The sequence below is a fragment of the Mustela lutreola genome, chromosome 11 (assembly GCF_030435805.1).
Source record: "Mustela lutreola isolate mMusLut2 chromosome 11, mMusLut2.pri, whole genome shotgun sequence".
Taxonomy (NCBI): domain Eukaryota; kingdom Metazoa; phylum Chordata; class Mammalia; order Carnivora; family Mustelidae; genus Mustela; species Mustela lutreola.
This window is the reverse complement of record NC_081300.1, coordinates 63,188,645-63,215,848: the sequence shown is the minus strand read 5'-3', so window position 1 is coordinate 63,215,848 and position 27,204 is coordinate 63,188,645. Positions and strand designations below refer to the sequence as shown.

At 42.4% G+C, this 27,204-nt stretch overlaps 1 protein-coding gene across 5 annotated transcripts in view; it reads right to left on the bottom strand.

The window, feature by feature from the left end:
* Nucleotides 1-27,204, bottom strand: part of DGCR2 (DiGeorge syndrome critical region gene 2) — a 94,889-nt gene that overhangs the window by 61,935 nt on the left and 5,750 nt on the right. The window lies entirely within an intron of this gene.

Here is a 27,204-nt window from a genome sequence, read left to right as displayed (position 1 = left end):
GGAGTGCTCAAACAGCGTGAAGAAGGAGAAACGGCCTGCACCTGAGGGGCTCTGGAATTCTTCTGAAAGAAGATGGGATATAAACAGGGTTCCCAAGGCAGGATGGTGGTTTCAATAAACACGTATAATGTAATAGGAAGGGAGAAAACATACCAGAAAAAGTAAAGCTCATGGATAATCACAGGGCAGGAAAACATGCCGAGAAGACGGTATGCAACAGATGGGGAATCACTAGAGGTAAGACGAGAAATATAAAAAGGGTCAGACTATGGAGGCTTTGAGGGTAAGATAATTCTGACCTTTCCTGGGAATGTTAAAGGAAGCCAGAAATTAGTCAGTCGGTCAGTAACATGATGAGATCTGTGTTTTAAGACAGGTAGAACTGGCGATGGTTTCTGGAAGCAATCATAACAGGGGAACCACACAAAGTATCAAATAACCCAGTAAAGTGAGGACTTGAATTGAGGCAGGGGTTGGCAAATTATAGCCCTTGGGTCAACTCCTGCCCCTCCCACTTTTTTTAAGTAAAGTTTTATTAGAACACGGCCACAAATATGTATTCGTGTGTGGCTGCTTTTGAGATACAACAGCAGAGTGAAGACTAATGACTAAGAGAGATTAAATGACCTGAAGAGGCCAAAGTATTTCCTCTGGTCCTTCCCACCAGACTTATGAAGTGAGGCGATGGCTGCTACGTGGGCATACGTGGAGCCAAGGAAAAGCACTGAGGTGTGAAGGATAAAGTTCTACACGCTAATGTGGTACCACAGGAAGAAGAAACAAACAGAGCTCTCTTACTATGGTCCTGCTCCCTCTGTGGTCTTCCCTGTCCTGGAATCGTTCCACTCAAATCCAGGAACTCTTCCCACCCCTGAGTCCTGTCCCATCACTGGCCTAAGTAACCAGAGCCAATCATCACTCTAATTAACCAAGGTAGATGAACCCACCAAATCAGGTAGGACACAGATGTAAGGCCTGAGCCCTTCCCTCCCCACCCACCTGGAACGGCCACGCATGGCATCGTGTACCATAACTTTGGTACCTTCACAAGAGAGCCTCTTCAGAGCGCTCTGCAAGGAGACAATCCTCATCCCCCGCCAGGGTTATATGTCTGAGAGTCTTCCACTCTGAAGCAGGGAAGAGAAGGGCCAGGGAAAGGAACCCAGAATCCAGTGTTCACTCTTCTCCACCTGCCACTGCGCACTGCAGTAAATCAATCAATCTAATCATAAGGAAAGCTTCTGTTACATATATGGCATGGACAAAAGAGTCACAATGCTCCATAATTTATAAAGTCTTCCAGTCAAGATGGAGTTAGAGGGATAGATTTAACTGCCGACCTGAAACAATGGGAGAAAAAAAGAAGGGGGGCAAAATACTAGAAAACACCAGTTCTCCAGACACTGACATCAAGCAACAAAGAACAGTGATCCCTGAGTCACGGAACATGTGAGGTAAGCCTTACTGCCTCAAGCACATTTCCAGGCTACAAAGCAGGGAGAGGGACTCCAAGGGGAGAAGACTCTTGGAGGTAAGTGGATGCAGCTAAAAATTGGGGGAAACCAAGGCAAGGAGCACTCACAGCGCGGCTCCAAAGAGTCCTGGAAAAGAGAGAGTGGCACAAAAGACGGACTCCAGAGATCTAGGGAGGAAGCCCTCAGGGATTGAAGCAGAGTACTGATCAGTGGTGTGAGGAAACTATCCCAGGCCATCCTAAAGGGTAATAGAAAAACAGAAACTGAAATTGAGCAGGACCACAAACAATGCCTGTTTTCAGGAGCCAGTGTGGAAAAACTCATTACTTGTGGGGTACAAGTTAAGTACAAACAAGAGTCCTGCCTTGTTAGTGGAGAAAAATAAACTCCAGACTAAATGCAGCAATTAAAAGCAACAGTTGAGGATAATCGCAATCTTTTGGTATCAGTTGAGACCTGATTTGTGACACAGTATGTAATCTATTCTGGAGAAAGTTCCATGAGCATCCAAGAAGAATGAGTATTCTGTTGTTTTAGGGTGGAATGTTCCACATATATTTAGAATATAACAGAATGTATAAAGTCTATCTGGTCCACTGTGTCATTCAACATTCAACACTCTTGTTTCTTTGCTGATCTTCTGTTTAGATGATCTGTTTGTTGCTGAGACTGGAGCGTTGAGGTGTCCTACTATTAAGTATTATTATCCATATGTTTTTCTTATTTTAACAATTGGCTTATGTAGTTGGCTGCTCCCATGCTGGGGGCACAGAAAGTTACAACTGTTAGATCTTCTTGTTGGATAGACCTTTAAGAATGATTAAGTGTCCTTCTGTATCTCTTACTGAAGTCTTTAGCTTAAAATCAAATTTGTCTGATACGAGAATTGCTACCCCAGCTTTCTTTTGAGGTCCGCTGACATGAAAAATGGTTCTCGCTTTTGGTCTGGATGTATCTTCAGGTTCAAAATGAGTCTCTTGTAGACAACATACGGATGGGCCATGTCTTTTTATCCAACCCTGTGTTATTTCACAGGAGCATTTGGGCCATTCGTGTTCAGAGTGACTGTTGAAAGACATGGTTTTATTGCCATCATTTTGCCTGTGAAGTCCTTGTTTCTATAGATTATCTCTGTAAATTTCTGGCCTATTACTTTTGGGGTCTTTCTGCTGGGTATTTACCCCAAAAATACAGATGTAGTGAAAAGAAGGGGCACATGCACCCCAATTTCAAAGCAGCTATGTCCACAATATCCAAATGGCAGGAGGAGCTGAGATGACCTCCAACAGATAAATGGATAAAGATGATGTGGTCCATATATACAACAGAATATCATTCAACCATCAGAGATGATGAATGCCCATCATTTGGATCGACATGGATGGAAATGGAGGGGATTATGCTAAGGGAAGTAAGTCAAGCAGAGAAAGACAATTATGGTTAAGGTTTCACTTATACATGGAACATAAGGAAAAGCATGGACATTAGGAGAAGGAAGGGAAAAATGAAGTGGGGGGAAATCAGAGAGGGAGACGAACCATGAGAGCCTATGGGCTCTAGGAAACAAACTGAGGGTTTCAGAGGGGAGGCGGTGGGGGGATGGGTTAGCCCAGTGATGGGTATTAAGGGGGGCACGTATTGCAATGAGCACTCGGTGTTATATGCAAACAATGAGTCATGGAATACTACATCAAAAACTAATGAAGTACTGCATGGTGATTAACATAACATAATAAAAAATGAAATAAATAAAAAAGCATCTGAAAGGTTCACATTGTTTCCAAGTCACATCCTAGAACAAAGGTCAAGAATATTTATAGGAATGCAAAAATACACAATAACCAGAAAGGCAAAATTCACAAAGTGTGGCACTCAATAAAAAAAGCTGCCAGACTTGCAAAGGAACAGGAAATTATGACCAAAATGAAAAAAATTCAATCAAAACTGACTCAGAAAAGGTACAAATGATAAAGTAGACAAGGACATTAAAATGAAAACTTGTGTCACACATTTTTCCTCACACAGAGGAAAAATCAAACATGTTCGGTAGATACAGAAGATTTTAAGAAAGCAAATCTACTGCCTTGAGATGAAAACTGCAAGGCGTAGTACGAACAGATTCAGTTTCACAGAAGAAAAGATGAATGACGTGAAGATAACATAAGAAACTAAAATACCGAAAAAGGGCTAGAAAACATAAACTATGAGCTGTGTGACACAGACTTGGGGGACGAAGAGACAAAGTATTTGAAGAAACAATGACAAAAACATTTCCCAATTTGATGAAAACCCATAGATCCAAGTCAACCATGAACCCCAACTATAAGAAATTAAAACAAACAAACAAACAACCTACTCCAAGGCACATCACAATCAAATTGCTTAAAACCGGTGATAAAGAGAAAATCTTAAAAGAGCCTGAAGGGTGGGGCGCCTGGGTGGCTCAGTGGGTTAAGCCGCTGCCTTCGGCTCAGGTCATGATCTCAGGGTCCTGGGATCGAGTCCCGCATCGGGCTCTCTGCTCAGCGGGGAGCCTGCTTCCCTCTCTCTCTCTCTGCCTGCCTCTCCGACTACTTGTGATTTCTCTCTGTCAAATAAATAAATAAAATAAAATCTTTAAAAAAAAAAAAAGGGACGCCTGGGTGGCTCAGTTGGTTGAGCAGCTGCCTTCGGCTCGGGTCGTGATCCCAGCGTCCTGGGATCGAGTCCCACATCGGGCTCCTTGCTCGGCGGGGAGCCTGCTTCTCCCTCTGCCTCTGCCTGCCATTCTGTCTGCCTGTGCTCGCTCTCTCCCCTCTCTCTCTCTGATAAATAAATAAAATCTTTTAAAAAAAAATTTAAAAAAAAAATTAATTAATTAAAAAAAAAAAAAAAAAAAAAAAAAAAAGAGCCTGAAGGGCCAGAGAAAAAAGACGTAATCTGCAGAGGAAAACAAACAGGACAGCAGTTAGAAACAATACAAGCCAGAAGATGGTGGAGCAACATTTTTAACTTCTGAAAACAAAGAAAGCAGTCAACCTAGAATTATTTAAAGCAAAAACATGGATCCCATATTGCGAAGTAGAACTTTGACAATGCCAGCACAAAAGCTGGGAAGGGAGCAGCAGCAGCATACCACTTCAAGCCTCTTACACTACATGTAAAGGAGTCTTGTCATGTGAAGGTCAACTGCAGGATGTTCAAGATGAAGACCACAAAGCCAGCACAAAAGTTTTAACAAATAAGCCAATGAAGATGACAAAATGGAATAAAAACACTCAATGCAAAAAGCAGAAAGAAAAAGGAAACAGATGGTACAAATAGAAAACAAGTGACAAAATGGCAGATTTTAATTAATTGCGCCTTATCAATAAACAGATGAGGTGATCTAAACACCCCAGTTAAAAAGCATAACTTGTCACACAGGTGAAAAAAACAAGACCCAGTTACATGTTGTCTAAAAGAGACCCACTTTATAGAAGGACACTAAGATAGGTAAAAATAAAAGAATGGAAAAAGATATACCATGCTAATAACACCGATCAAAAGAAAGCTAGAGTGGCCAAATCAGTATTACACAAAGTAGACTTCAGAGCAAATATTACCAGGAATAAAGAAGGTCATTTAATAATGACAAATGACAAAATAATCCTAAAATGTTTATGCATCTATAGCAGAGCTTTAAAATATGAAGGAAAAACTGCTATCATAGACAAATTCACAACTGATTTCCATCCCCTCTCTCAATAACTGATAGAAGCAGCAGGCAGGAAATCAGCAAAGATACAGACAAACTGAACAAAACCAACAGACATTCCAAAACTCTCCAGTCAACAACAGCAGACTACACATTCTTTTCATGTATATAACATTTACCATAATAAATAATATTATGATCCATAAAATAAATTACTAATAAATTTATAATGATTCAAAGCATACAGAGTATGTTGTTGGCCACAATGGAATTAAATTAAAAATCAATGGCAGAAAGAGATCTGGAAAATCCCCTGACTATATGGAATAACTGACACACTTCCAAATAGCCTATGGGTCAAAGAAGAAATGAAAAAGGAAATTAGAAAGCATTTTAAATTGATGAAAATTTGTGGGATGAGACTAAAACAGTTCCCAGAGACAAATGGACTGCATTAAACTCCTGTATCAGAAAAGGTCTTGAATCAGTAATCTCAGCTTCCTCTTTAAGAAATTAAAAAAGCAAAGCAAATGAAACCCAAAGCAGATGGCAGACAAGAAAAAATGAAGATCAGAGTGGAAATACACAAAACAGAATATTAGAGAAAATAATGAAAACAAAAGGTGTTTTTCTAGAAGATTAATAACATTAATAAACCTCTAGACAGACTAGTCAGGAAAAAGTTAAGAACACAAAATACTACTGTCAGAAGAGAGGTGTCAACCACTAGGATTTCGGATATTAAAAAGGATAAAAAAGGATGGGAGAATAAGAAGGTAATAGTATGGGGCACCTGGGTGGCTCAGTGGGTTAAAGCCTCTGCCTTCGGCTCAGGTCATGATCCCAGGGTCCTGGGATCAAGCCCCGCATCGGGCTCTCTGCTCAGCAGGAAGCCTGCTTCCTCCTCTCTCTTGCCTGCCTCTCTGCCTACTTGTGATCTCTGTCTGTAAAATAAAATATTAAAAAAAAAAAAAAAAAAAAAAAAGAAGGTAATAGTATGAACAACTTTATATCAGTAAGATAAATTCCTTGAAAGGCATGAACTACCAGCGCTCACTCAAAGAGGCAGCCCAGACACCTGAGTAACTTTATAGTTACTTCAGAAACTGAATTTTTAGTTTAAACATAAGAAAACTCCAGACCCAGATGGCTTCACTGGAAAATTCTACCACATATTTATGGAAGAAATAGGACCAATCTTTTCTTTCTTAAGATTTATTTATTTGATGGGGCGCCTGGGTGGCTCAGTGGGTTAAAGCCTCTGCCTTCGGTTCGGGTCGTGATCCCAGGGTCCTGGGATCAAGCCCCGTATCGGGCTCTCTGCTCAGCAGGGAGCCTGCTTTCTCTCCTCTCTCTCTGCCTGCCTCTCTGCCTACTTGTGATCTCTGTCTGTCAAATAAATAAATAAAATCTTTAAAAAAAAAAAAAAGATTTATTTATTTGAGAGAGAGAGAGAGAGAGAACAAGGGAAGGAACAGAGGGGGAGAATCCCAAGTAGAACCCACGAGCTGAGTGTGGAGTCCATCACGCGGCTCAATTACATGACCCTAAGACCACTACCGGAGCTGAAACCAAGAGTCAGACACACAACCGACTGTGCAACCCAGGTGCCCCAAAATAAGATCAATTCTATACAAACTGCTCCAGAAATTAAGATATTTAAAATTACCTCAACAGCATCAAAAAAAGGTAAATGCTTAGGGATAAATCTAATGACAGATGTAAGCAAGTCCTACTGTACATATTATTAGTACAAGCCCTAAAGTCCTATTATTCCTATTAGTACAAGTCCTAAAATTACAGAATATAGCTAAGAGAAATTTTTTAAAGATCTAAACCTATGGGGTTATATGAAATGTTCCTGGATCAACAGATCCAACGTCATTAAGATACCAATTCAAGGGGCACCAGGGTGGCTAGGTTGGTTGAGTAACTCTGGGTTTCAGCTCAGGTCATGATCTCAGGGTCCTGGAATCAACTGCCCCCATTAAGCTCCCCACTCAGTGGAGAATCTGCTTGAGGAATCCCTCTCTCTCTCCCCTTCCCCCTGCTCAAATTCTACCCACATCCTTCTACAGATTCAATTCAATCCCCATCAATATTCCAGCAGGACTTTGTACAAATTGACAAACTGACTCTAAAATTCAAATGAAAATCCAAAGGACTTAAAATACCCAAAATACTTTGGAAAGGAAGAACAAAGTTGGAGGATGTACACTATTTGACTTCAAGAATTACTGTAAAGGTACAGTAATCAAGACAGTGTGCTACTGGGGTGCCTGGGTGGCTCCGTCATTAAGTATCTGCCTTCAGCTCAAGTCATGATCCCAGGGTCCTGGAATCAAGCCCCGTATTGGGCTCCCTGTTCAGCGGGAAGCCTGCTTCTCCCTCTCCCACTCCGCCTGCTTGTATTCCCTCTCTCACTGTGTCTCAAATAAATTAAACAAATAAATAAAATCTTAAAAGGGGGAAAAAAAAAAGGAGTATGCCATGAGCATCAAAGACAGACATCAAGATCAATGGAACCAGAGCAGAGTCTAAAAGAAGACCACATATGTGATGGTGATTTACAATCAAGATACAAAGGCAATTCCATGAAGAAAGAAATGGTCCTGGGACAACTGTGGATATCCATCAAAAAATAAAGAAAGAAGAAAGAACAAATTTTGGTCCATTCCCTATACCAAAAAATTAACTTAAAACAGATCACAGACCTATAACTATAACACTTATAAGAAAATACAGGAGAAAATCTTGTGATGTCGGGCTAGATTTCTTAGATATGTATAGCCAAAGTACTATACGTAGAGCCAAAGTATGATCCATAAAAGAAAAAGTTGATAAACTGGACTTCATCAAAATTGAGAATTTTTCTTCTTCAAAGACACTGTAAAGAAAATGAAAAGACAAGTCACATATTACGAGAAAACATTTGTAAATCAAGTATCTGATAAAGGGCTTGTACCCAAAATATATAAAGAACCCTCAAATTTCAATGATAATAAAACAACCCACATGACTTTAAAGTGGCAAAATATATTTTTTAAAATATTTATTTATTTATTTATCAGAGAGAGAGGGGGGCAGAGAGCAAGCACAGGCAAACAGAGAGGCAGGCAGAGGCAGAGGGAGAAGCAGGTTCCCTGCCTAGCAAGGAGCCAGATGTGGGACTCGATCCCAGGATGCTGGGATCATGACCTGAGCCGAAGGCAGCTGCTTAACCAACTGAGCCACCCAGGCGTCCCAAAGTGGCAAAATATTTTAAAGGACATTTAACCAAAGAAGAAACACAGATGGCACATAAGCACATAAAAAATACTCAACATTAGTCATTAAGGAAATGCAAATTAAAATCACAATGAGATGCTATCACATACTTGTTAGAATGGCTAAAATTAAAAAGAATGATGATACCAAGTATTGACATGTATGCAAAGTAACTGGAAACTTGCTATACTGCTAGTGCGAAGGTAAAATTGTAAAATTACTTTGAAAAACAATTTGACAGTTTGTAGAAAGCTGAATATACACCCATTATATGACCCAGTCATTCCACTCCCAGGCATTTACCCAAGAGAAATGAAAGTTACATGTCCATACAAAGAGTAATTTTAGATTTTGTTAAGAGCCAAAAGCTAGAAACCCAAATGTCCAAAAAAGTGAATGGATAAACAAATCGCAGTACAGTGGACTGTTTACTCAGCAATAAAAAGGAACAAGCCGAGCACCTGGGTGGCTCAGTCCGTTAAGTGTCTGCCTTCAGCTCAGGTAGTGATCTCAGGTCCTGAGATCCAGGCCCATGTCAGGCTCCCTACGCAGGGAGTCTGATTCTCCCCCTACCCCCTCCCCACTCGTGTTCTCTCTCTCTCACTCACTCACATACATACAAGGAATGAACTGTTGATACATGCAGAAACATGTTTTTTAAAAAAGAAGCCAGCTACGGAGTTTTTGCTAAACCCTGTCCCAGAGTGTAAGTGTAGGGATAAATCTTTATCCTCCACCCCATACCCAACACCCAGCACAGTGGGGCACTTACTAAATGTTAGATGAACCAAACTGCTCAAAGATCTCCCTCTCTTTAAGTCTGTAACAAAGTGTCAACAGTTCTCTGATCTCAGCAGGGAAGGTTCTCTCACTTCCTGGCTCGCCTGTAGGCCTGTAGTACCGGGGCTCTTCTGACAGCAATCCAACCTGTGAGTCACTGGTTAATACATGTGAATCACTCATTCGAAGACTATTTACGAAGCGCCACTTCGTGCCAGGCAACTCTCCTGGGCCAGAGTGGTAAACAAAGTAGGCAGACCTAGGATATGACAGAGCTTGCCTCGTGTGGCAGGGAACTGACACACAGTCAGTCGCTTGCAGGTCACCCGGCAATTCTGATGGGTCTCACTACAATAACTCAAGCTACAAATCAACATTCCTTTTCCTTTTCTTCCTCACTATCCTCCCAAGTCCCTTTGTAAAGCGTCCAGCACAATTTCTGTCTCATCTAAAACTGTTCAAAAACAGTCACCCCCTCTGCCCACTACTGGGTTTGCCAAGGGTCTGCCCCAAACCTTCCCTTGTGATGCCTATCCCCTGGCTAACAAATGGGAGACACAGGCAGGCCCTTCCTAGCCAAGGGACTGTTGACATTTTTCAAAATAATCTATGCCCTAACTACAGAAGTGCAAGGCCACAGAACCAAAATGAGAACTTCTGACTAATAGGTTCTCAAATGTTTTCATTCCCAAATCCTTTATGCACTTGAAATTTCTAAGGAACCCAAAGATCTTCAGTTTATGTGGGTTATATCTACCAATATGTATTGTATTAGAAATTAAAATCAAGAAATTTTGTGAACACTAGGTTCTCAAACATAGACTCAAAGGGTTAAAACATATGACCCAGCAATTCCACTCCTAGCTATCTGTCCAAAAGGGGTGAAGGCAGGGACTCAGATGCCTGTACACTGATGCTCACGGCAGCATTACTCTCAACAGCCAAGAGGTGGTAACAACCCAAGCATTCACCAACAGATGAATGAAGAAATATGTGATGCATCTCTTCGATGGAATATTAGGAGGTCATAAAAAGGAAGGAAATTCTGACACTTGCTACAAGGATGGACCTTGAGGACATTATGCTCAGTGAAACAAGCCAGACACAAAAGAACAAATGCTGTACGATTCCACCTATATGAGGTGCCCTAGAGGAGTCAAATTCAGACAAAGAAAGGAGCGCAGAGATTACCAGGGGGTGGGGGGAGGGAGAATGGAGAGTTGTCTAATGAGGATAGAGTTTCAGTTTGGGAAGATGAAAAGAATTCTGGAGAGGGATGGTGACAGTGGCACAGCAGTGTCTATGTACTTAATGGCATTGAAATGTACACTTAAAAATGGCTAAAATGGTAAATCTTATGTGGATTTTACCATGGCTTTTAAAAAAATCCTTTAAAAGAGGCAGAGGGAGAGAGGATCCTAAGCACGAAACCCATTAGCCATCAATCACATGTCAAGTGGCCTCCAGTAATGCCACTGTGCACTGGTGAGAGAATGAGAGAATGCAGCTAATGACCTCTTGCTACTATTATGAATATGGTTTTGACCTCGCAGAGCTGCCAGAGACATGCAACGTTTGGGAATTTGAGGATTCGGGCCCTGTAGAAACTTAGAAGCCTCTCCAATACAGATTCTTTCTCTGGATTCAATTTCTTCTTTGTCAGCAAGCCTTGGCCTCATTTTAAATTATGTAAGCTGAGCTGTCCCAAATTACTGTGTGAAATTTAGTATGAAGCCTTAATTGTTTGGAATTGATTTCTCCTAACATCTGCCCACAGAGAAATGGAAGACAAGGAACACCAGAAGCACACAAGTCCACAGTCACTAAGCTCAGGAAATCAAAAACTTCCAGCCAGGAAATGCAAGACAGAACTACATCCCATCCCCTCTCACGGCCCCCAGCCGGCTCCGATGGTCTGCACAGAGCAGATGTACATCATTGGACGCAGCCCTCCATGCCTTGCTGGAGTGCCCACCCAGGGGACCAAGAGGCCCCAGTCTCCCAGCAGACCCGCTCCCAGGTGGGCAGTGCAGCCTCCGACAGACTGCTCAGACATTCCCCCTTAGAAAGAGCAAGAGCTGCTTCCCAGAGGGGCTGTTCCCTGGGTCTCGTCCCCACCTCCACCCCCACCCAAGGAAGGACTACGAAAGGCATATGTATCTGGCCCCACACTATACACCAGCGCAGAGGGGAGAGATCTGAAAATAAGGCTCTGCTGTGTGACAGGAAAGGTCCAGGAGAATGGTTCCCGTGGGGTGCTGGGCCCTGTCCAGCACCATGTCAGGAACTCGGTGCTCCCTGGCTAGAACTTGGGCCAGGCCCGCTGCCCCTGACAGCTTTAGGAGGGGACAGAGATCACTGCTGATAACACAGGTCATGAAAATACAAAACACAGGGCATACGTGCTAAGAGGGCCTTCTGAAATACAGTTAGCTGTGTCCTCAGATAAGAGGAGACGAATAAGGGGCTTGAATGAGACCTCAGGATGGGCAGCACATGCACCACCAGAGACCACAGCGAAGGCCTAAAGGTCAAGGGTGCAGCCTCGACAAGGGCCACTAACGCTAGAAAGGAGCTCTCTGCTTGGCTAGGGCTCAGCAGAAGATAAGACCAAAGGCACTGGGGGATGTGTTATGGCTCCAGGACTGGATGCTGCAGGCAGTGAAAACCTTCAGCAGAACACCCATCAGCAGCAGGACAGGGAGGGAATGGTTCCAGAAGGGCAGAACAAGAAGATGAAGACGGCATTACCAGGCATTCGGGACAGTTCCCAGGAGTCATTCTAGAATAAACTGTGATTAAATTATAAGGTCGTTGCCTTCTCTACAGTATTCTAAATGCCATTTTTCTTTTCATGAGGCAAAGGACCACCTCTATCCAGCCTTCCCCCCGTGATCCCTCCATTAAGGTTCTTGAGACCCTTGGCTCAGCAGTCCCTATGGTGACTTCTTGCAGTCCCATCAGTCCTCTCCCAGGGGCTGTCACTTCATGGCACCAAAGAGATTGCCTATAACCTCCCTGCTTCCTGGCACAATGTGGCGGGGCTCTTGGTTGCTGAACAGTTTCACGTATTCTGCCCTTTGGAATAATTCTGTGAGGCGCTCTGAAGAGGCAAATCCTCTCCAAGGAACACACCTAGAGAAAAGGAAGATGTGAGCAGAGAGCTGGGTCCAAGGGCTTTTTCTGCACAGCACACCCTGCCACGTGACTCAGCAGCGAAGCCCAGTTAAGGCTGCTGTTAATGGGAGGCCCAGACACTCATGGGCTCTGGGAGGCATCAGAGTTACAACAGAAGGACAGAGTATCTGAATGTCACACTACAAGGAGCTCAGAGATCAGCTAGCCCCGTGATATTCACACACAAGGGCCTAGCATCCAAGGGGGAGTGGGATGTGTGTGGCTCATAAAGACTACTATATGGAAGTTCTACTAGTAAAATTTAAATTAGGAAAGCCAGAGACTGCTATATTTATCAGAAAACCCATCTAGTCTAATCAGCTCATTTCACAAAAGGGCTGACCTGCCTGCTCCATTCCTATGGCAAGTGGACAGCAGCAGCACAGGAACCAGAAGGCAGGCCCTATCTGACTCTTTTGTCCAGATCTCTATCCCAAAACCAGCTTGGCTAAGTGGGAAACAGGACTCAAGTCGGGAATCACAGCCACCCCCAACAGAATGCCCTGCATTCTGATTTGGGGCGTGGCTAACTCATCCTTCCTCAGAGGGCTAGACCCAAACTTTCCAATTCTGACCCATTTTTTCTTTGTTAAGACAAAAAACACAGGACTTACGACATGCAGTACCTCCATGGAGGTCAGCAATACAAATCCCCAGAGATGAGGAGTGTCTGACTGTTGGACAGGACCTGCAGGGCCAGGCATGTACCAAAATGCTGCGGTTTTGAAATACAGCCAAAATTCTTTGCTATGCCTTCTCAAATGTCAGTTGTTCCTCAGTCACTGTGACCACCAAACCCCTTTCCAAATAGCCTTGGGGTAGGAGAAGAATCACTGAGAATCACCCTCAGTCAGCCCTCCACATGGGAAAGGGGGGGGGGGCTCCTCTGACTCCTGAGTCTGGGCAAGGACATCCCCTGCTCCCCTGTCACCCACCTGCCTGGCAGGGACAGGCAGGTGACTCCGCGCTGCTGTGACAGCTGATAGGGGGTGGGGGTAGCGTGGGGCTGCTATGCTCAGGGAAGCCACTTTCTCCTATCAGCCAAGGAATCACAAGGTTGAGGCTAAAAACCACCACACGAGAACAAAGTGACATGGCCCAAACTTCAGTATTTATTTTTTATAAGTCACAAGCATTTTCCACACCAGAAGATGAAGTGACCATCACTTACTTTATCTTCTATCCTCAGACACTGCCCAACTGGGACACTGGCTCATGTGCCTTGCCTTGTCCTCTAGCTTCTCCTTAAGTAGATGTCTGGAGAAAAAGGCCCTGCTTCAAGTAAGTGATCTTAGAAGAGGAGGGGAAGGCTCAAAGGAAAAGGATGTAACTGGACAAGATGAAAGAGGAAACAGAGGTAGATTTGCCAAGCATCAATAAACGAATGACATTTTAAAGATTGATTAGTCTATATTTTACAGAGAGTGGGGTGGGGGAGGGTTCAAATGTGGGAGTAAGACCAGGGCAAGAGGGTGGGGTAGAGCTGGAATAATATCATCTCACAACTCATGTAACATCCACTGGCTGTTTCATCCACCACTCACACCACATTTTGATGAAGGCCATCACACAGTGTAACCAGTTCATTCCAAGAGAAACAGGTGGAGCAAGATCAGATTCTTGTATGTTCATTTTGCATGTGCCAGGCAGTGTATCAAAAGCCTCGAATACATTACTATATTTAAATCCTTAAGAGAACCCATTAGCACAGCCTTGTACCTGCTGCAGGCCTGGCACTGTGCTAAATAAAAGCAAGAGCAGAATGATAAATACAGTCTTTGCCTTCACAGAGCTCAAAGTCTAGTAAGGAAGCAGAAGATCTTCACTACCCTGGGGAAGCAAAGAGTTCTTAGAGAAACACAGAAATTGGGCGCCTGGGTGGCTCAGTCAGTTCAGTCTCTGGCTCTTGATTTCAGCTCAGGTCGTGATCTCAGGGTTGTAAGATCGAGCTCCACGTCGGACTCCATGCTCAGCATGGATTTTGCTTGACATTCTCTTCCTCTCCCTTTGCTCCTTCCCCAGCTTGTATGCTCTCTCTCTCTCAAAATAAATAAAATCTTAAAAAAAAAACACAGAAAGTGTAAATGTAAAAGAAAAAACAGATAAACTTTAAAATTTAAAACTTTTTTGATCAAAAGTGTGATAAAGATACATAGATCAATGGATTAGAATACAAAGCCCAGAAATAGACCCACACAAATGTGGCTGATTTTTTATAAAGGTGCAAAAACAATTCAGTGGAAAAAAGCCCTCAGCAAGTGGTGGTGAAACAACTAGACATACACATTATCAAAAACTGAACTTCGACCTTACTGGATACTGGATACCTCGCCTTACTGGATACAGAAATTAACTCAAAACAGACCAAAAACTTACATTTAAACTCTAACACTTTAAAACTTTTGGCAGGAAAAAAAAAATAAAATCTTTGTGTGAACCTGGATTAGGCAAAGTGCTTACATACATCTCTCAAAGCATGATCTATAAAAGAAAACAATGTTATAAGCTGAAATTCATCAAAAGACCAGTGGTTACCAGGTAGAAACCACAAGGTAGGGAGAGGAGCTGACTACAAAGTGGCAGCATGAGGGAATTTTGGCATGATGGAACTATGCTCTGCATCTTCATTGTGGGACTGGTTACACACTTGTCAAAGCTCAGAGAAGGATACATCATCAAAAAGGAATTTTAGTGTACTAAAATTAAAAAAAAAAAGATACTTTTAGAAGTCTCCTTAAGAATAAAAATAAACAATATAAAAGAAAAAAGTACAGTTAAGCAAATGAAGGGTTAAGTCACTAAGAGAAAACATTTGCGGGGCACCTGGGTGGCTCAGGTCATGATCCCAGGGTCCTGGGATCGAGCCCCACATCGGGCTCTCTGCTCTGCAGGGAGCCTGCTTCCTCCTCTCTCTCTCTCTGCCTGCGTCTCTACCTACTTGTGATCTCTGTCAAATAAATAAATAAAATCTTTAAAAAAAAAAAAAAAAGAGAAAACATTCGCGACACATTTGTCTAAAAACTTTTTTATCTGGGGCACCTGGGTGGCTCAATGGGTTAAGCCTCTGCCTTCGGTTGGGGTCATTATCTCTGGGTCCTGGGATCAAGCCCCTCAGAAGAGAGCCTGCTTCTCCCCACCACAACCCATTTCTGCCTGGCTCTCTGCCTACTTATGATCTCTCTGTCAAATAAATAAAAAATTTTTAAAAACTGGAATATACAAAGAACTCCTATAATTCAATAAAAAATATAAATAATAAAAAAGCAAACCTGGGGCGCCTGGGTGGCTCAGTGGGTTAAAGCCTCTGCCTTCAGCTCAGGTCATGATCCCAGGGTTCTGGGATCGAGCCTCGTATCGGGCTGTCTGCTCGACAGGGAGCCTGCTTCTTCCTTTCTCTCTACCTGCCTCTCTGCCTACTTGTGATCTCTGTCTGTCAAATAAATAAATAAAATCTTAAAAAAAAAAAAAAAAAAAAAAAGCAAACCAGCTCATAAAAAATGGGCAAAAGAGCTCAAAAGAAGATATATGAATGGCTAACAAGGACATGGAAAAGTATTCAACAACATCATTCAAGGGAAAGGCAATTAAAACTAAGAGGTACCACTCCACAACAGAAAGGCTATACTTTACAAGTCTGACAACATAAAATGTTGCTGAGATTGTGCAGCAATTGGAACTCTTATGCAATATTGATGGGAATGTAAAATAGCATAACCACTCTGCAAGTAAGCAAGAAAAAGAAACAAAAAAGACATCCAAATTGGAAAGGAAAAAGTAAAATTACATGTTTGCAGAAGACATGGTCATATGTCACATCTACAGATTTCACACACCCAAAAAGACAGTGTTAGAATAAATTCAACAGTCATAGGACACAAAAATCAACACACAAAAAAATCAGCTGTATTTCTATTCACTGACAACGAACAACTTGAAAAGGAAATTAAGAAAATAATTTTATTTACTAGGGCATCAAAAAGAACAAAATACTTAGGAATAAACTTAACCCAAGGAGATGATACATGAGTATACCAAAAACTACAAAACACTGCTAAAATTAAAAAGGACACAAATAACGGAAAGACATCCCATGTTCATGGAATGGAAGACTTAAGATGTCAATATGAACCAAGCAATCTATAGATTTAATGCAATCCTTTATCAAAATGCCAATGACTTTTTTTTTTTTGCCAAAATAGAAAAATCTATCCTAAGATTAATACAGAATCTCAAATCAACTGGAATAGTTGAGACAATCTTGAGAAAGAAAAACAAAGTTGGAGGCCTCACACTTCCTTATTTTGAAACATATTACAAAACTATAGTAATCAAAATAGCATGCTACTGGCAACAACACAGCTATATAGGCCAATGAAACAGAATAAAGAGCCCTGAAATATACTGTCACGTATATGGTCAAATGATTTTTGACAAGGGTTCTGAGACCGACCAATGAAGACAGGACAATATGCTGCTGCCCCTCGGAACAATTTGTTACTTAAACTGTAACCCCTGGAGGATTTTACTAGTTGCCAAGCACATTTAGATATGGCCTTAAGAAACACTGATATTGACAACAGGTCTTTGGGGAGAAGGACAATATACGACAGTGATGAAGCTGGGTGCTTCCCTTTTTCGTGATCGCTCCTTTCTCTTCCCAGAAGTGCTCCTTGTTAGTTAGATGAGTCCTTTGAATGTGCTTGGTTAACTATAAACATTACCCTCCTCCTTGCTGACCTGCAAGACTTGAGTGACTAACGTGTGACCTTCATCAATCCTTCTGTTGGCTATTGTTTTCTATCTAATAAAAGTGAGACTGTGGAGTTGCTCGTGGCAGCAGTCCTTTTCGACTGTTGTCCCCTGCTCCCAGTCTTTTGCAGCTGACTTGTTTGTGCCTAATTCTTCTCTTGTCGCCATCGCCGACTGGACGCGGCAACGTTTTCAACAAATAATGCTAGGAAAATAACTGCATACAAAAGAATGAAGTTGGACTCTTACCCAACACCATACACAAAAATTTAAATCAAAATGGATCAAGGATTTATAAACCTAATATCTAAACCAATAAAACCTTAGAAGAAAATACAAGACAACAGTGGATTTAGAAGTGATTTCTTGGATGGGCGCCTGGGTGGCTCAGTGGGTTAAAGCCTCTGCCTTCGGCTCGGGTTGTGATCCCAGGGTCCTGGGATCAAGCCCCGTATCAGGCTCTCTGCTCGGCAGGGGGCCTGCTTCCCTTCCTCCCTCTCTCTCTCTCTCTCTCTCTCTCTCTCTCTGTGTCAAGTGGATAAATAAAATCTTTAAAAAAAAAAAAAAAGTGATTTCTTGGATATGATACCAGCACAGGCACAGCAAAAAGAGACAAAAGAACTACATCAAACTTAAAGAAATAACAAAGCGAAAAGGCAATCTACAGAATGAGAAAAAATTTATAAACCATGTATCTGAACAGGGATTAGTATCCAGCATATATAAAGAACTCCTACAATTTAACAACAAAAATATAAATAATCCAATTTAAAAATGGGCAAAGGGGTACACCGAGGTGGTACTGTTGGTTAAGTGTCTGACTCTTGGTTCTCGATTAGCTCATGATCTCATGGTTGTGAGATCAGGTCCAGTGTCAGACTCCATGTTCAGCACAGAGTCTGCTTAAGTTTCTCTCTCCCTCTGACCCTCCCCCACACCGTGCATGCACACATGCACACATGCACACCCTCTTTCTCTCAAATAAATAAAAATTTTAAAAATAAAAAAAATGGGCAAAGGACATGAGTTAGACATATCTCCAAATATACAAATGGCCAACAAGAATATGACAAGATGTTCAACATCATTAATCACTAGAGGAATGCAAATCAAAACCTTAACAAGGTATTACTATATACCCTTTAGGACGGCCATTATTAAAAAAGAAAAACAGGGACGCCTGGGTGGCTCAGTTGGTTAAGCAGCTGCCTTCAGCTCAGGTCATGATCCCAGCGTCCTGGGATCGAGTCCCATATCCGGCTCCTTGCTCAGCAGGGAGCCTGTTTCTCCCTCTGCCTCTGTCTGCCATTCTGTCTGCCTGTGCTCACTCTCTCTCCCTCTCTCTCTGACAAATAAATAAAATCTTTAAAAAAAAAAAATAAAAAATAAAAATAAAAAAGAAAAACAAAACAGAAAATAATAATAAGAATACAGAAAAAATGGAACCCCTGTGCACTACTGGTAGGAATGTAAAATGGTGTAGTCACCTGGAAAACAGTATGGATGTTCCATGATAGATTAAAAATAGAATTACCATATGACCCAGCAATCCCAACTCTGGATATATATCCAAAAGAAACAAAAACTGGATCTTAAAGAGATATTTGCATGTTCATGTTCACTGCAGCATTATTTACAATAGTCAAGAGGCAGAGGCAATCTAAATGACTCACAGATGAATGGATAAAGAAAATGTGATATATTCATACACTGAATACCATTCAACCATAAGAAAAGAAGGAAATTCTCTCATGCTACAACATGGATGAGCCTTGAAGACATTTTACTAAGTGAAATAAACCAGTTACAAAAAGACAAATACTACATAATTTCACTTACATGAGATTTCTAAAGTAGTCAAACTCTTAAAAATTGGAATGCCAGGAGCAGGGGGAAAGAAGAAAAGGGAAGTTGTTCAGTGGGTTAATGAGTTCCAGTTTTACAAAATTGCTAAATTCAAGATCTGTTGCCTAACAGGGTGCATTTTGTTAATACTACTGTCCACTTAAAAATGTTTAAGATGGTATATTTTATATTATGTTCTTTACCACAACTTGAAAACAAAAAAACAAATAACCTAAACCTTGTTTCCCTAGACCCAGTTAACAACCCTCTGAGATCAGTTTTATTACTACCCCACTTAGAGAAAACAAGATGAGGTCTCTTCATATCCCTCCCAGGGCCGGTTTCTGATACGTAAAATGAAGTGACACAAGCACAGACAAGACACAGAGGGATTTTAAAGCCACGAGGGAAATATTAACACTGAATAAACTGCAAGAAAACAGGCCTATAAGTCTTGAGACACTCTAAAAGGACACTGACACTAAGGCCCCAGCTCCCCCCTCAGGTTAGCTCAGTGGGGACAAAGTTAACACCTGCATGAAAAGCTCACAAAAGCACACAGCTTTTCACTAGTGGTCCTCTTTAAAGAATACTCAAAGATTACAATGACAGCCTGAAAGTTTCATTTTATACACTTATTTCCGAATCACAAAAGAGTAGGACTCAACACATCAAAAACTCTATCCAACGGGGCGCCTGGGTGGCTCAGTGGGTTAAGCCGCTGCCTTCGGCTCAGGTCATGATCTCAGGGTCCTGGGATCAAGCCTCGCATCGGACTCTCTGCTCAGCAGGGAGCCTGCTTCCTCCTCTCTCTCTGCCTGCTTGTGATCTGTCAAATAAATAAATAAAATCTTTAAAAAAAAAAAAAAAACTCTATCCAAGAAGCTGGGTTACCATTCACTAAACTACTGCACTTCTAGTGCTTAGCAGAGCGCACGATGCTCAGAAATGGGTGGGAGGGTAGCACAAGGATGGTGGAGATGATAATGACAATAATACTAACAGCAGCCAAGAACCAAGGCCAAAAATACAGGACCAGGCCAACAGGGGATGCTTCTGGCTCCCCGCAAGCCAAGTGTGAGGCTGCCTGAAGGACAACCGTGAAGACACAGCCATGGACAGCTGAGATGGGGGATGAGCACTGTGACGCCGGTGGCCTAGGCTATGGGAAGACGACAAGAAAAGTGGGTGGGCAAGGAAGTCCAAGTTGAAAAGTCAGGAGCAAAGAGATGAGAGGGAGCAGAAGGCAAAGAGCTAGGGGTAACAAAGTGCCTACTGAAGATGCACAACAGTGGAGTGTGAGCTCTAGCTTGCCCAGGTTTTACATACTGGCTCCACCACTTACAAGCTATGTGACCTTGAGCAAGTCACTTACACTTCCAAGCTGTTTCTTCATCTGTAAAATAAGGCTGATATGAGTACGTGCTTTCTATAAAAAGAGCACCACACCTCAAACTGCAATTATAAAGGAGAAACACACAACAGCAACTACACAGAATTTTTTAATATTGTTTTACTGTATGTCCTAATCATTTTTGGCATTATTTTCTGGTTTTTAAAAGAATTACCACTTTTACATTTAGTTATATGAAATCTTTTTAAATACCTTGTTCTGATCATTATCTTCTATTAATGCTTCTTAAGAGATAATAGAGCCTTATGGTTCAAAATCCACAAGGAGGTGACAGGTAAGATTATTAACAAAACTTCTGAGCTTCTTAAAATGTCAGTGTTTTCTTGGTTGCAATCAGAGGGTGCTGAAATCAGCAGGGGAGGCTGCTAAAACACTAACTCCTGGAACTGGTCAGCTAGGTCCAAAGAGCTGTGACACAGCATCAGTGTCCACACAAAATGCTGGTGGAGCCGGAAGCCACGAGCACTAAGAGGGGGCCTCTTCCTTCGCAGGTGGGCGCCAGATGGCGGTGCATCTGTCTCCACTCAGTCCCCCACAGCTGTGGAGCTCTTTCATCTTATTGTGGAAGCATGGTGCAAGAGGTAGAGCACCTGGCTCAAGATAGCAATCTTCAATTTCCAATTTCCACTGCTTCTACTTAAAAGCCGAGTGACTGGCCACCAGGCAATGTTAATTATCCTCTCTGAGCCTCAGCATCCCAATCTCTAAAACGGACTTACCACCTGCCTCACTGTCTCCCTCCCAAATAGGACTGTCAGATAAAGCATGCACAACTATGCCCAAACTCCTGGGCCAAGCTCAACCCTATCTTCAGACAGCTCACCCACATCACACACAATGGGGAGGACGGTGGAACTGGGAGGTTTTTTTTTTTTTTAAAGGTTTTATTTATTTGAGAGAGACAATCAGTGAATAGGCATGAGCAGGGAAAGAGGCAGAGGGAGAAGCAGACCCCCCAATGAGCAGGGAGCCTGACATGAGGCTCGATTCCAGGATCCTGAGATCATGACGGGCCAAAGGCAGATGCTTAACAGACTGAGTCAACCAGGTGCCCCGGAACTGGGAGCTTTTCAAACAAACTTGGGCTCAAATGATCCCAGACATCTAAACCCTCCACTTATTTTCCCAAAGCAGCAGCTGAAATTAGAAAGTGAACTGCCAAAATTACACTGACAAAACTAGGATGACAAGGTCTTGGGACTCTTAGAAATGAAAAATAACTCATTTTTAAATACTCACTTATTACAAAGTAACTTTTCAAATGAACTTTCCACTATATTATAATTTAAGGTTTACAGACAAAGTTCCCATACACCCTCATCCAGTTTCCCCGGTTGTTAATTCTCTTACACTACACACTACCATTTGGCATAATTTGGAAACCAACATTGGTACCTTCCTATGAACTGAATTCCAGACTATTGGAATTCCACTGGTTGTCCCACTTATGTCCTTTTCCTGTTCCAGGATCCAATCCTGGACACCGCACTGTAGTTAGTACTATAAAGTAATTTCTAATACACTCCATCAGATTTGAGATTAACCAATTTAAAGAACTAATTAATAGCACTTATTAATGTTAAAATCTAAGGAATATAATTTTTGTTATGTTTTACTTGGCCTTTCTCTTTACTGATGCTGAGTGGTAATTTATTCAACATACATAACTCTCTTCAAACCAGAGAAACAAAATTGGAAAAAATATCTTAAGCAAACAGCAATTTACACTAATGAGCTGACTTGTTAAAAGTGTAAAATCTAGGGGTGCCTGGGTGGCTCAGTGGGTTAAAGCTTCTGACTTCGGCTCAGGTCATGATCCCAGGGTCCTGGGATCAAGCCCTTCATTGGGCTCTCTGCTCAGCGGGGAGCGTGCATCCTCCTCTCTCTCTCTGCCTGCTTCTCTGCCTACTTGTAATCTCTGTCTGTCAAATAAATAAATAAAGTCTTAAAAAAAAAAAGTGTAAAATCTAGTCATAAAAATTACTTTTAACTTAGCCAGGAAAACACAACCTATTCAAAAAGGAAATGCTTCGGGGCGCCTGGGTGGCTCAGTGGGTTAAAGCCTCTGCCTTCAGCTCGGGTCATGATCTCCGGGTCCTGGGATCAAGTCCCGCATCGGGCTCTCTGCTCAGTGGGGAGCCTACTTCCCTCTCTCTGCCTGCCTCTCTGCCTACTTGTGATCTCTGTCAAGTAAATAAATAAAATCTTTAAAAAAAAAAAAAAAAGGAAATGTTTCCTTACCAATTAGTGTGATGAAGTAGAAGCTTATTATAATGACATTCTAATAATTACTTCTCTCAATAGTCTTTATTTAGTAAAGGTGGTTTCAAATCAACAGTTGGGTTTCTTTGTTTTGTTTTGTTTTTTAATTTCAAGTAGGTTCCATGCCCAGCACGGGGCTTGAACTCAAGACCCTGAGATCAAGAGTCTCACGCTCTGCTAACTGAGCCTGCCAGGTGCCCCCAAATCAACAAGGTTCTGAACTTAAGTGTATAACAAACGCAAGGAAGAAAGAGAGAAAAAATTAATCCAAGTAGCTTTTGGACTCAGTACACTGTACATATACTACCAGTTTAAAGACAAAAAGAGCTACAAAAAGGAAAAAAAAAATCCAAAATTGTACTGAGTTGGTTTGCTACTGTTAGTGGTAATGGGTGTAGCACTTCTCAAACTATTCTATGCACAGGGCAGGAATAAGCAAACAAGTAAATCTACTGATGTTGGAAGCCAGAGTTCTCACTACAGAAAAAGAGAGATACAAATATGAAACAAGAAAAGGAAGCAAGATCCCATAATGTTGGGTTGGAACAAAAACAAACAGTACGAACTCACATAAAAAGAGACACACACAGACACATCCATACACACACATGCACAGAGACAGACGAACATACACGCACGCACCCCCCAGCTGGACTGAAAGGTCTGGCAGCAGCAATATCCCAGTAGCAATGAACACACCCAGCACCAATATCTTGGCTTCTAAATACCATCTTCCATTAAAAGGAACCAGAGTTCCATGGAAAAATGTCTGCAGCAGGAAAGACACAAGATGAGCCTGGTAATAAGGGATGTTCAAAATAAATGAAGACATGTCAGAAGGATGCAGAAATCAGCCTGAAGGGGTTTCCCTTTTAATATATCAATTACAATATAAGTATCAAAATGAACCATGACAATAACAGACTATAACAATTGAATAGAAAGAATCCATGAATCCATACTGACAGTAAAAAATGAAAAACAGAAGCCCTCTTTTATAGTAGACTACTAAAAGAAAAAGAGAAAATCATCACTATTTAGCAATTATCACAGTGGTTAACTGATGCAGGCAAGAATCATTAACAGATGTGAAAAACAATGGGTAAGCCTATCTCCGTACAAATTACCTGCCAATCACAAAGGTGGAAAGGCACTTTTCCCAAAGAAATGTAGCCAATGCCACCCTACCACATGATGAATGTTAGTATTGCCATTCCTGCGACAAACTGATGGGCTGTGCTGCTTCCAGACGCATGCACCGAGGAGGACTCAATGATCTGGGGGACTATATCTGCCAAAAATGCATCAGCTAAATCTGATCATAACAATCTGATAAACCCAAAATGAGGAACAGTCCATAAAATGACTGACTATACTTTTTCGTAAGTTGGTAACATGAAAGAAGACAGGAAGATGTTCCAGATTTTAAAATATGAAACAGACATCAAGATTAAATGCAATACATGATCCCCCTGGTTGGATCCTGGCTTGGGAAAATATGCCGTAATGGGACAACTGGCAAAATGGGAACATGGCTAACAGTACTACATCAACGTTAAACTTCCTAAATTTGACAACTACACTGTGCTGATAAAAGAATGGCCTTCTTCTTAGGAAATACACACTGAGGGACTTAGAAATGATGGGTCATGATGCCTACAACTTAGTTTCAAGTAGTTTCCCCCGTAAGTACAAAATACATCTGTATACACATGCCCGTGCACACAAATGCGTGATGAGTCGAATGTTAATTGGTGAATCTAGGTGAACTTTACAACTTTTCTGTATGTATGCATGTTTCCAAAGTAGAAAGTTTTGTTTTCGTTTTTGTTTTTTTAAAGAATGAAGTATCCCTCTGCCTCCCTTTGAAGAAAGATATTCTGACATCTTAATTCTTTTTGGAATTAAGCTGCCTTATACCAATAAAAAAATGCTGACCATTGGGTTTTTGGGATTTAGTTTCATTTTTGCTCTTTTTTTTTTTTTTTTTTTTTTTTTTAAAGATTTTATTTATTTGTCAGAGAGAGCGAGCGAGAGCGAGCACAGGCAGACAGAGTGGAAGGCAGAGTCAGACGGAGAAGCAGGCTCCCTGCGGAGCAAGGAGCCCGATATGGGACTCGATCCCAGGACGCTGGGATCATGACCTGAGCCGAAGGCAGCTGCTTAACCAACTGAGCCACCCAGGCGTCCCTCATTTTTGCTCTTAAGGGACCTCTCAATTGAATGATTTTGCTCATGTCAGTGATCCTCTAAAAGGTCACGCTAATTCTAAATTATCTGTGGTGAAAGCATGCCATTTAGATAAATTTGAGTTATAGTATAAATACATGTGAAAACCGGAAGCCCAACCTGGAATTGTTGCAGATCTAGGTTTAGACTGAGACAAAGACATGAGGGTCGGGGAACAGCCTTGGAAGTACTACCTATGTATTTTAGGAGATAGGAACCCCAACCTATCAGCCATGCCACCTCTAATTGTAAATCTCACTAAACTAAAGCTTCTGGTTGATGAAAAGTTTAGGTTAAGAGGCCTCTCTGAGAACCAGACCTTACAGACAAAACAAAGTAGGACCAAGGAAAATTCTCACAAAACCTTGTTTAAAAAAAAAAAAAAAGAAGAAGTAGTACAGCTATGTGCGCTAGCCTACAAAGATCTCCAGAACACTGTCCACTGAAAAACTCAAGAAATTATCTAATTCCATTTGTATAAAATAGTCCATGTATGAAATTTCTGTAAACATTAAAAAGAAAATCAACATCATTTTTCACTGTGGCTCATTCTGTATGTGCATCCCACCCTCACTAATAGGGTGGAGGGAGCATCTGAAGGAGTGGCTCACAAACCACTGAGTGTTGCCGCACAAGCCTGCCTTGGCCCTAAATGAACCTCATCCCTTTCAGGTAATTCCAGGCCTCTCACTCTGCCTTGTAAAACCACAAAGCCAGGGATAAATTAACAGACCCAGAGACCCTAGGAAGCAGCCAGTAGCACTCAAAAGGCCTCTGCATGGGGCGCCTGGGTGGCTTAGGTCATGGTCTCCAGGTCCTGGGATCTCTGCTCAGCAGGGAGCCTGCTTCCCACCATCTCTGTCTGCCTGCCTCTGCCTACTTGTGATCTCTGTCATATGAATAAATAAAATCTTAAAAAAAAAAAAAAAAAAAAGGCCTCTGCATCAGAGGACCTGATGTCAGTCTAAGCAATGAAGGTCCTGGAACCTCCCATCTCTCGGGATGCCCTCTGCAGTGGCTCTTGCCCCTTATCCAGCGCCCCAGGGAACCCCAAGCAATCCTCTCCATAGCCATAAACTCCTATGGAAGGTCTTGTGGAAACAAAGCTTACAAGACAGGGAAGAATAGGGTGGACACCTGAAGGCTCTGTTAGTCCGGGGCTCTGCTCTCAGCCCTGTCCAACACAGAGTAGTCATCAGCTGAGGGCAGGCAGACAGACAACCAGGTGATCAAACTGATGGCTGGCTTGGAGGGATCTGGAAGACAGCCTACAGAGACTGGAAGGGATCAGGGGCACAGACTAGGGACAACGACCAGGCCAAGCTGGCTGAAACAAAGGCCACACCAAACAGAGAAGGCCGAGAAAGCCAAAGAGCAAGTATGGCAGTTCTTGCACCCACCAGCTCTCAAAAAAGACTTGTGCTGTGCAATGGCCCAGGGAAGGGCAAGCCATGTCCTCCTGCAGGGGGAAGTTGGTTCCCAAGCCTCCGTGCCCAGCAAATCCATTAGAGAGGAGGCCCCACCCACCCACCCCAAAGCCTTCCTGCCCAACCCCCACCCCCACCCCAGGCTGGGTGGCTGCTGAACTTCAACAAGGATCCGTGAGGAAGTCTTCACCCACTCTCACCTCGCCGCCCAGCTCACCCCCACAGAAGCAAGCTCCCCCCAGCGTGAGGCCCAGGCCAGCTGGCTCTGCAGCACTCCCCCCCCCAACACATGGGTCCAACCAAAGGCGTTCTTGCAGGCAGCCACAAGGCCCTCATCCTCACCACCCCCCAGGGGCAGCTGCGAGGCCCGCTGGCTAAGGGAGCTGCTGCTCTTTATGTCAAAATATAAATAGCCATTTGTGCATTTGTTCAATAACTGATTTCTGAGTGCCCACTCTGTGCCAAACTAGGCCCAGGGGACACAACATGAACGTGACAAAGAGTAAAACGTGTCAGTATGAACAAGCCTAGCCCTGTCCAAAGCACTGCGGCTGTTTTGGGGGCTCTAGGAAGCCACATACACCCCCTCTCAGACCATGGGAATGGCTAGACTCATTTAGCACTCACTGTGTGTCAGACAGTGCTCAAAGCCACTTTGCTCTGCTGCCTCCCAGGTGGGGGCTCTCTCCCAAGAAACATGCCCTTATGCCCATACACCCATGCACCCAGACTTTTGGCAGGGGGGGCAGGGAGTCCCTACACTCTCTAAAGTCCATTCGGAGTTAACATGAATGGCCTTTTTGTCAGATGTGTTAAGAGCTCTATACACATTGATTTTAATTCTCACAGCATCTCTCTCCAGTATGTTCTATTATGTCTGTGTTACAGATGAGGAAATTGAGG